The sequence below is a fragment of the Berghia stephanieae genome, chromosome 5 (assembly GCF_034508935.2).
Source record: "Berghia stephanieae isolate SIO BIC M18660-M18661 chromosome 5, UCSD_Bste_1.3, whole genome shotgun sequence".
In the NCBI taxonomy this organism is placed as follows: Eukaryota; Metazoa; Mollusca; class Gastropoda; order Nudibranchia; family Aeolidiidae; genus Berghia; species Berghia stephanieae.
This window is the reverse complement of record NC_088364.1, coordinates 57946966-57958672: the sequence shown is the minus strand read 5'-3', so window position 1 is coordinate 57958672 and position 11707 is coordinate 57946966. Positions and strand designations below refer to the sequence as shown.

The following is an 11707-nucleotide window of genomic DNA, read 5'->3' as shown; positions in this document are numbered from 1 at the left end:
GATGACGACCAACACAAGTAAAACTGACACCAGCACCATCTCATCCTCTCCCACCACCCCCCTTCCAGTCCTCATAATAAAGCTATACTACCGGCCCATACGGTTCCTATATCACATAGTCACATTTTTAACAATTATAATTATTCAAACCAAAAAAAAATCAACCGCTTACACGGGCTAAAAATAATATATTTTCAAAGCACCGAATTGTCAACAAATATTTCATGGATTACACCCCTTCGTTTTAATATAGGTCATATACGCGGATTTTCATCTCCCTATTTAATAATAATAATAATAATAATACTTTATTGCATCCCAAAAAGGAAATTTTTTGTACAGACGTGTTATAATTTACATAATAAGATAAAAAATACAATGGAAATAGGATGTATAATATATGAAAAAGGAGTAGCTCCATTACCAGAGCTGCGCTTTATAATATGAATAATTTCAACACTGTAAAATAGTCAAAACTGTCACTATAAATTAAAAATTGAAAAGATTGCAAAACAAATAAATTAATAATTTAATATTTACATTTTTTGAAACTAAAAATGCGAAATAATTGTATAAAATGATTATTGCTTGTTGTTATAAAGCCTAATACTGGACGGCAGAAATGATTTTCGGTGTCTCTCTGTTTTCGTTGAAATAGAGAAAGGGCGACCACTTCTTTCTGACATAATAACTGATGGTCTTAGTGGATGATACTGGTCATTTAATATTTTAGTTATTTTATTTATACAAAATTTCTCGTATAAAAGATCTACATCGTCAACATCATTTATATAGCGTTTAATAGATTTTTTAATATTTGAATTTATTTTGTTCCTTTCCACTGCTAAGCAATTGCCTCCCCAAGCTGTTATACAAAATGACAAAACACTTTCGATTACTGCTCTATAAAATAATGTGCAGAGGGTTTTATCTATTCTAAACTGAGAGAGTTTTGATAAAAAATATGTACGTCTGCACATCTTATGCCTAATTATTTTCAAGTGTTCATCCCACTTGAGCCTGTCATCAATTGTTACACCAAGGTATTTGTAGTGAGGAACTCGCTGGACGAATTGGTCCTTTAATTTTAACGGTTCTATCGGTTCCTTCACTCTCCTAAAGTCAATCACTAGCTCCTTTGTCTTGCTTATGTTAAGCTCTAGGTGGTGGGCATCACACCAAGACACAAATCTATCAATTTCTTGCCTATAAGCCACTTCGTTGCCATTTGTTATGAGGCCTTGAAGAGCGGTGTCATCTGCAAACTTTATCAAAGGTACACTCAGGTTTTGACTTCTACAGTCATTCGTGTATATTGTGAATAATACAGGGGACAATACACAACCTTGAGGAGCACCAGTATTTGTAGTTATACAGGAAGATATATTTTGTCCTAATTGAACATATTGTGCTCTCTCCGTAAGAAATTCGAGCACCCAAGCAATTATATACTTGTTTAGATTCAGACTAGTCAATTTTTGAACAACCAACTGAGGTTGCATTGTATTGAACGCTGAAGAAAAATCTGCGAAAAGCAATCTGCAATAGCTCTTAGCGTGATCTAGATGCCTGTAGATGTTATTTGTAAACAGCAAAATGGCATCCTCTACGCCACGTCCTGGTTTGTAAGCAAATTGATGACTATCACTCAATGGCATAAACTGGTTCCTAATTTTAACAAGAACAAGTTTTTCTAAAGATTTCATGACTATTGAAGTCAGTGCAACAGGTCTGAGATCGTTCATAGATTCAAGTTTTTCTTTTTTTGGAACAGGAATAATTTTTGAAGTTTTCCAAATTTCAGGGATCGAAACGCATTGGAGGGACCAGTTAAAAATATGTGTATAAATGGGGGACAGTTGATGGGCACATTCTTTTAATAATTTTCCTTTCAATCCATCCGGCCCAGCAGCCTTCCTCTCGTTTAGTTTCGAAAATACGAATCTCGTTTCTTCTTCACTGACCTCAATAGTCATTTCATCTTCCAAAGCCCTGTCTAATTTATGTTTTTCATTTTCAATATCAAATTTGTTTGCTGTGTCAAAACGTGAATAAAATTTATTTAGAGTTTCAATTTCGATATCTTCAGATATAATCGTGGGCTTTGGATTATAGTTAACAGCAGTTTTAAGCCCCCGCCACGTGTCCCGTATATCCCCAGAAGAAAAGCATTTTTCAATTTTATTTTTGTACTTGTCTCTACAACTGGATATTACTCTCTTTATCTCTTTTTGTTTTGTTTTCAGATCTTTTTTATTTCTACTAGTAAAGAGAGTTTTCTTTTGGTTCAATAAAAGTTTTAGATCTTTTGTTATCCAAGGCTTGTTGTTAGGATAATATTTTATTTCTTTTTTACAAGACACGAGCTGTTCACAGAATTTTAAATACTCACTCACACAGTCATTCAGCTGATCCACACTATCACATGATTCGATAAAAACATTCCAGTCAGTGCATTCAAAACAACCACGCAAATCTTCACACACACTTCCGTTCCAGATCTGTACACTTTTCTTTACTGGTTTTACACGTTTAAAAACAGGGCGGTAGGTGGGGAGTAGCAAGAGCATGCAGTGGTCAGATAAACCCAATGGGGCACGGGGTAAACATTTGTATCTATTTTTAATATTACACAGGAATAAATCTAATGTTTTTTTGTCCCTTGTCTCGCAGTCCACGTATTGATGAAGTCCAGGGAGAGTGAAATCTTTACATTGGTTAAAATCACCAGTGACCATCAATACGGCATCGGGCGACTTCATTTGAATGTCCTGTATTTCTTTCTTCAAAATATTTTTCGCTGTGTTGTTGTCTGATGATGGTGGAATGTAGACGTTGATGATGACATGAGTAAATTCCCGAGGTAGATAATAAGGTCGTGACGAAACAGTGTTAGAGGAATTTCTCAATGTGGTTCTATATCAACATCGATTAATAGTGGTCTCAAGTTACTTTGTACCAAATTTGGTGCTTTCATCACTAATTTGCACAATTTTACCCTAATTCCCCTAGCTAAAAGTGGAAATGTTAAATTCCCGTCCACACACAAGCACCTGGACAAGGGAGGTAATCGCATCATTTGGATAGACAACGCTGTCTAACCCTCCTTGTTTTTTTGTGTGTTTTTGTTGTTGTTTTTTTTGTTTTTGTTTTTTAAGGGTTTTACGGGGCTTGCAACACATTAAGATCATATTTGCGCCAGTAAAAAGGAAGAAATGGGATTGACTAGTAAAAACTTCTAGAATTACAATTATAAATCACCCAAGAAAAAATAAGACAAAAGGGAATTGGTTCAAATAGGAAACAGATGTAGATTCCAAGAGCACACTATCAAAGTACTTATTTTGAGATCACCTAAAAGTTTCATCCATACACAAGCACAGGTCCCCACTAAAAGGAATAAACTCACATGTTTACATATCATCTATAATACGTAAACAAAACATACGAGTAATACCGTGCCTAACAGAGAGATGAATTACAAGGAAAGAAAATATTATCATTTCCCAAAAAATAACTATACATTTGACTGTTTCCCTCTCGTCCAGGGTGTCCGGCCAGGACCAGTACAACACCTAGTAATTACATTCCAAGAAAAAGACAGAAAGCTAATAAATTTGAAAACATATACAAGGAGATAGAAGACACAGTTTTTGTTTTGTTTGTTTTCCGGGGTTTTACGGCGCTTGCAACACGTTTGGGTCATATCAGCGCCAGTAAAAAGGGAGAATATGGGATAGTAAAAAGTTCTAGAATTACAATGAAAGCACCCAAGAAAAGGTAAGACAAAGGGGAACTGAGAAAAGATAGGGAATTGGTGTCGATTCCAAGAGCATACCATAAATGTACTTAGTTTGAGATCACCTCAAAGTCTCATCCAGACACGAGCACAGGTCCCTACTAAGAGGAATACACTCAAAGGCTTACATTATAAATTCAAAACAACAAATATAATAATAAAAGTACATAACAGAGAGATGATTTACAAGGGAAAAAAAATCAAAACAATAACTATATATTCGACTGTTTCCCTCCCAGCCAAGGACTCTGGCCAGGATCAGGACAAAACCAAGTAATCTCATTCCAAGACAAAGACAGAAAGCAAGTTGGAAAACCGATACAAGGGGATAGAAGACACAGGAGGTACTTCCCTGTCCACTATGGGAAGTCAGAACCCCACCCAATTAACCCTCCTTATTCACCAGACTTCGCACCCTCGGAATTTCATCTTTTTCGTCCTCTGAAGGAGACATGGAGGGGACATCGCTTTGAAGCTAATGAAGAAGCCAAGCTGCAGTGAAACATTGGCTCAAAGCTCAGTCAACTCAGTGTTTCGAGGACGGGATACATGCGGTGTTTCTTTTTTACAAAACCCGCCGAAATCCATAGTCTTAGGTTCACTCCCCACTGGTATACACTTCCCTGAGTCTCAGGTTCACTCCCCACCGTTGCCTACTTCCCATAACTTTTTCGGATATTGTTGGGTTTCATAAAAATAGTAATTGCTTGTTTACGAAACCCACCGCAGTCCTAGGTTTACTCCTTGAGTCTCAAGTTCACTCCCCGACTGTTGCCTACGCCCATAACTTTGTCGGATAATGTCGGGTTTCGTCGGTTTTCGTAAAAAAGAAACACCCGGATACATGCCCTTACAAAATGGTGGACTGCGGCAATCGAGAGATATTGGGTTAATTCGACTAGCTACTTACCGCAGGCCGCGTGCATTCCCATCTTCCGCCGTTTCTTCTCCTCACATAATATGCATCAACACAATGTGACAAAAATAACATCAGGCACTCCAGTAACTTTAGCAAAATATGAATGAAACAACAAAAGGAAAGTATGCATTGTCCATTTCTTTTAAAACCTTTGTTTTTACAAAAAATAAAACGAGCTTTTATAGCGCAATATCCACTAAACGCACTCAACGCTCTGTACAAAGGGTCCCTGGCCAACAGCAACACATGACATGTTGGACGTGACATGACGCCTATTAGGCAATATTACAATTTTTTGGGACAGGGACAACGCTGTTTATGGCGAGGTACTCATTTTACACCTGAGTACGGTGAGAGAATGTGAGTAAGCAGCCTTTTCCAAGGGCTCAACAATGCGCCGAGCGAGGCTCAAACCCAGGACCTTCCGATCCGAAAGCGAATGTCATACCACTAGACCACATAATCGCAGATTTTAATAATATATTATAGTTTGATTTCTCCTACAAAATTTTTGAACCTTTATGGTAAAGAAAATTGCTAACAAGACTAAAATATCAAAATACATGTTTGTTTTTTTTTTGTGAAATACAAAATATTACAGTAGTTTGAACGTTTTTGTCTTAAAAGTTCTCAATTCTTGCTATGCTTTTCACTGTCTAAGATATACACATTCATATACTACTTATCCTCTTGGTTCCTGGGTGGAACATAAGGCGCCAACAAAGTTCCTCCTGGCATCTCTGTCCTAGACCGGCCAGCTCCGCTCATTCCATGTCTTTCCAACCTCTTTCACCTCCTCCTCTTTCTCTTTCTCGCTGTGAGGCAGTCTGGACTTTTTCATTCGGAGAACGTGACGCAAACATTTCCATCGTCTGTGCTTGGCTTTATCTTCAATCACAATGTTTCCCATTCTTGTACGCCTTGATATTTCTTCGTTGGTAAATAATAAATATGCTCTCTCTCTCTCTCTCTCTCTCTCTCTCTCTCTCTCTCTCTCTCTCTCTCTCTCTCTCTCTCTCTCTCTCTCTCTCTCTCTCTCTCTCTCTCTTTCTTTCTCTCTTTTTCTCTGGGTTGGTCTTCTTTTCCTCGTATTTCCTTATTTGTCTCTGTACGACTTACGTATCTCTAATGATAATTCTAATTTTTTTCTTTTTAAGTCGGGGTTTAACATTATTTCTACAGCTCGTGTAATTTTTTTGCCAACGAGAATTGAATTGCTGGCAAATCTATAAAGTATGACACTATTTTTACAGATTGATAAACGAGCAAACTGAAAACCGTTAATTAATCACCTGTTGAATTATTGAATATCTGCTAGGCCAGAATGATCGGTCATTAAGAAGAAGAAGAAGAAGAAGAAGAAGAAGAAGAAGAAGAAGAAGAAGAAGAAGAAGAAGAAGAAGAAGAAGAAGAAGAAGAAGTAAGAAGAAGAAGAAGAAGAAGAAGAAGAAGAAGAAGAAGAAGAAGAAGAAGAAGAAGAAGAAGAAGAAGAAGAAGAAGAAGAAGAAGAAGAAGAAGAAGAAGAAGAAGAAGAAGAATGTGTGAAATTAAGTATTAAAACTACCACAAATGTAAAATGAATTGCTTACCAAAAATGCTGAGACCCTCATGGTGATTCGTAAGAAATAAATTAAACTCGCTATTAAAAGTCAGATTTATCTGCATCTGTGCGGTGATTAACAAAAAACATGTTTATCGAAACGTCAAATAATAACAAGTGAATAAATTGGATTTTCTAAAAAATAAATTCACTTAATCGTTTCCATTATCCACAAAATTGGCATACTTTGAAGAAAAATAATGAAACGAAATAATTGGAGCTTTCATATAGAGCAATATCCACCAAACGTGCTCAACGCGCTTTACAAGGGGTCCCTGGACAACAGCAACACAAGACGATATTACATTTCTTTTTTCGAAAAGCGACAACGACATGTACTCAATTTACAGCTAAGTACGGTTAGGTGAGAGAATGTGAGTAAAGAACTTTTTCCGTCATTCTTTTTTAAAAAAGATTTCCATTACAACAATGAGCCAACGAGGAATTGGGTTATCAGACCTACAAATGAGTGAACGCTGGTCACATGTCATATCGATGGTATGCACTTATCTAAAAAAATCACAACATCCACCAGCCGGACATTACATACGAAACACAAAACTATAATGTGTTAGCTTAAGATTAAATTTATAGTCTGATTGATAAAATTTTGTGAGAACTAATCACTAAAATGCTTGTTGTCTCTATGCGACGTTCAGAGCGTGAGTCGATCCGAAGACGAGTGCAATACCACAAGACCACATTGGAGGAAAACTGGAGAGAAATGTGGAACAGGAAAACACCAAAAGGAGGAAACATCATTAAAGATCCAACCAAAAGAGGAAACCAAATACTGGATTTCCGCAAACCGCCTCTTAACTGGACATGGCAGAACTGCATCAAATATGTGCAGATGGAAACTTGGAAACAGTGATACCTGCCGAAATGTCAGGCAGCCCCAGAGACCAGCGATCACATCGTCCTCCACTGTCCAGTCACTAAACTTGAAGGTGGCTACGAAACCACCCTTAGGGCGGAGGAAGACTTTAGAAGCTGGGTTGACGAAATACATTTGGAGGTGTAGCCATACGCTACGTCTACTACAAGACCACATGGCCGCAATTGTGGTCAGAAGTCATGTCCTTCAACTATCAATCGATTTAAATGCAGCTATGTGGTCTTGCGATATGACACTCGCTTTCGGATCGGAAGGTCCTGGGTTCGAGCCTCGCTCAGCGCATAGTTTAGTCCTTGGAAACGTCTCTTTACTCACATTCTATCACCGTACTCATGTGTAAAATGAGTACCTGGTCGTTAACAGCATTGTTTCTGTCCGGAAAAAACTGTCATATCGCTTTACAGGTGCCATGTCCCGTCCTACATGTTAAGTGTTGCTGTTGGCCAGGGACCCCTTGTAAAGTGCTTTGAGCACCTTTAGTGAATATTGCTCTATATAAAAGCTCATTTTAATGTGTAAACTTTAACATTTATATTCTGAGTCCACAGTCCTGTATGGCTGTGAAGAATGAACTATATCGAAGGAGAGAGAAAGAAAAATGGATGCCTTTGAGCTGTGGGTGTACCACAGAATTCTGAGAGTACCATGGACCAGAAAAAAATCAAATATTCTGATTCTTAATGATGCAGGCCAAAGGTCCAGAAAACTGTTGGCAGAAGTTAAAATGAGAGAATTGAACTACTACTACGTGTATTATGGGCACGTTCGAAGACACAACGCCATCCAAAAATCAGTACTAGAGGGAAAAGTAGCTGGCCAGGCCAAGGAATTCTTAGATAGGAAATGTGGAGGTAAAAACTGACAAAAAGATAATCGACTGCTCGGTAATGGCCATTGAGCGTGAAGAATGGCGTTCCATGACACTCAACCTCTGTAGGGAGACGGAACTCCGGTAAGCTATTTATTGCCGCTGCACTAACCTTAAAATGTCGTCACAATACAAGACTATCGATAGAACGAAATTGACATCACTGAGGTCTTTGGTTTTGTTTTTTTTTTTTGTTTTTTTTTTTTTTTTGTCATCCATTTTTATGAGTAATCTCACTAGACTGTATTAACCAGACTATAGATAGTATGCAGATGACGTCACTCAGGCCTTTGTTATTGTTTTTGCCATCCTCGTTTGTGAGTTGTTCTCACTCAACTGTATTAACAAGACTATAAAAGTTCATGGTTACACAGAGTTTGTGTGTTGGTCCGTTATACTTCCGGATGGCAATGTTGTGAACTCCTTGGCCAAACGCATTCTATCTATAGATAGGCTATAACATAACGATGGCTATGGTGTAACCATGATCGGTTAAAGTCAGTTTAATCGTAGCCATCGTTATCTTATAGCCTGATACTGAAATCCAAAAGGACTGGCAGTTTGACGTCATTATTTGGTTTTTGCACCGCTTAGTGAGTTGTCGTTAGTAGAGCTCATGGAAACAAGTTATTTCATTGGTTGAACTATTGAATACAACTCACGATTTGTTTTTGTTTTTTGTGGCAAAAGACTGGCATTTTGACGTCACTTTTTGGTCAGTATCAGGCCATAACTTTACGAAGGCCACAATTTAATACAGTTTAGAGAGAATTACTCATAAACGCGGATGGCAATAAAAACAATAACAAAGACCCGAGTGACGTCAACTTCGAACTATCTATAAGCGGTCAACATAACATCGTTTTGTGTGTTGGCCCGTTATATTTCCGGATGACAATGTTGTGAGTTTCTTAGCCAAGCGCACACAATCTATAGATAGAATGCGCTTGGCCAAGGAGTTCACAACATTGCCATCCGGAAGTATAACGGACCAACACACAAACTCTGTGTAACCATGAACTTTTATAGTCTGGTTAATACAGTTTAGTGAGAACAACTCACAAACGCGGATGGCAAAAACCATAACAAAGGCCTGAGTGACGTCATCTGCATACTATCTATAAGTTAACGAAGGCTACGGTGTGCTTAATTATGCTGTGTCATGAATTTGTTTGTCATTTTGCCCCGTTTCTAACAAGAGCACGATAAATGGATGTTTATGCGCTATATAAATTCATTATTTATTTAATTATTTACGGTCCCACATTTAAATCAAATAAACAAATACGTCAATTTCGTTCCATCTGTCTTTCAAAGTAAATCAAATTACAACATCTGTTTATTTCATTAAATCTCAATATTATTTTTTAAATAAAAAATTAATGTCCAATTTTCCTTTCTTTTTTACGTTCAACTTTTTTATTAACTTCTCTAATATTTCTGAGTTGAATCATTTATAGATAGAACGAAGTTCACGTCACTCGGGTCTTTGTTATTGTTTTTTGCCATCCACTTTTATAAGTAATTCTCACTAAATTGCATAAACCAGTCTATAGATAGTATGCGCTTGGCTAAGAAGCTCATAACATTGCCATCCGGAAGTATAACGGACCAACACACAAAACTGTGTGTATCCATGAACGTTTATAGTCGGGTTAATACAGTTCAGTGAGCATTACTCATAAACGCGGAGTCAAAAAACAATATCAAAGACCTGAGTGACGTCATCTGCATACTATCTATAGATAGTATGCGCTTGGCTAAGAAGCTCACAACATTGCCATCCGGAAGTATAACGGACCAACACACACGACTATGTCTAACTCAAACGTTTATAGTCTGGTTAATATAGTTTAGTGAGAATTACTCATAAACGCGGATGGAAAAAAAAAAATAACAAAGACCTTAGTGACGTTAACTTAATTCTATCTAAAGACGTTCAAGGCTACACATAGTTTTGTGTGTTGGTCCGTTATACTTTCGGATGGCAATGTTCCGAGTTTCTTAGCCTAAGCGCATAGTATCTATTGATAGAACGAAGTTGGCCTCTCTCGGGTCTTGATGTTATATTGCCATCCATGTTTATGAGTAAATAGTTTTGTGTGTTGGTCATGGCCGCCCGTTATATTTCCGAATGGTAATGTTGTGAGTTTCTTATTCTTAGCCAAGCGTTTACTATCTATAAACGTTACAGGTTACACATTGGTTTGTGTGTTGGTACGTTATATCCGACTGGCGGATGTTATGAGTATTTTTGATGAACGCATAGTATCAGTTTTTGTAGTGTTTAGATGATAGAATATATAAATGATATAAAAGGATTAGACAAGGCCGATTGTATAGACGAGATCAGGTTCTTTAATCATCATGTAACAAAGTGCAAGTAGCAAAACGGAACTGCCCAAACTCAATCTATTGTAGTTTCTATGCAGTATTACACTACATCTCCCTTTCTTTACAGTTCTTCTTGTTTTAACTTTAGCATACAAACCGTCATTAAACTAAAATTAATATAAAATAATTTCCTACCTAACCACAACACAATTTTTTTCCACTGATTCCATTGTAAATAATATATCTAATAGTCTAAATGAAAACGCTTTTAATTTCTGTAAATCACAAGGAATTTACCCAATGGAAACCGTACGGTGCTCTTATTGGCTAACCAATCAGAGGCCTCGATGAGAAAAATATCCGCCATTGAGACATGGGCTGGGAATCGCGTTACTATAGTAAACAAGCGCTGATCGGCCGTTCATGAAATCTAAGAAAATAACTTCCTGCCCGCTCGTTTAACTCAAAATGATTCAAAACGATGTCTCTAAAATGATATAAATGTGACTTCTTAATGTTTTCTTCACGGTCAAAACCACACAACATTCTATTAATGACTACGTCCTAGGCAAAAAGGAATATTGACAGGTCGACCGAGAGTTGAACTCGTCAGACGACAAACATCAATGCTAAGTGTAGAGAGAGTCAAGCTCTTGTTTGTCTTGTCCTGTTCTATATAGAGAAAAGGATAAATAGTATAGCCCCGTGTGTGAGTGGTTTCGTGTCATAGTTATGTTTTTAAATTGTTTCTGTTGTTTATGTGTGTAGGGATGACTCTCTCAGTGAGTCTCACACTCACTGCATCATCATAGCAAAGAGACCCAACTTTAAATTTGGCTCACAGGAATTTCAGACACCACTCGTAGGAATTTCAATGCCGAAAGAGGAATTCCCGCACACAAGAAAAAGGAATTGGAATGGTATTTGGCATACATATTGTATAGTATCTCGTTCTAAATAGATAACTGATTAGAATTATTTTATGATATATAAACACAATGCCAAATACAATTCCGAAGTTTCCTTATTTCAAAAGAAGTAAAGCTCCAAAACCTAATTATGGTAGTGATTGTAGTACTCGTGGTAGTGAAGATGATGTGGTGTTGGTGATTGTAGTAGTAGTGGTGTTGATGATGATGTGGTGGTGGTGGTTGTAGTTGTAGTAGTAGTGATAGTGATGATGATGTGGTGGTGGTTGTAGTAGTAGTGGTAGTGATGATGATGTGGTGGTGGTGGTTGTAGTAGTAGTTGTAATGGTGATGATCTGGTGGTGGTGGTGGTTGCAGTAG

The 11707-nt window shown here is 37.4% G+C and overlaps 1 long non-coding RNA gene across 1 annotated transcript in view; it reads right to left on the bottom strand.

Annotated features, from left to right (window-relative positions):
* The window catches only part of LOC144974174 (uncharacterized), a 15966-nt gene extending 9540 nt beyond the window's left edge, over positions 1-6426 (bottom strand). Inside the window, exons 1-2 of the long non-coding RNA XR_013645649.1 lie at positions 6308-6426; positions 4710-4805 (exon numbers count right to left, since the gene is read on the bottom strand). This is a non-coding gene — a long non-coding RNA (uncharacterized LOC144974174). The remainder of the gene's footprint in view (positions 1-4709; positions 4806-6307) is intronic.
* Between the last annotated feature and the right edge of the window lie 5281 nt (positions 6427-11707).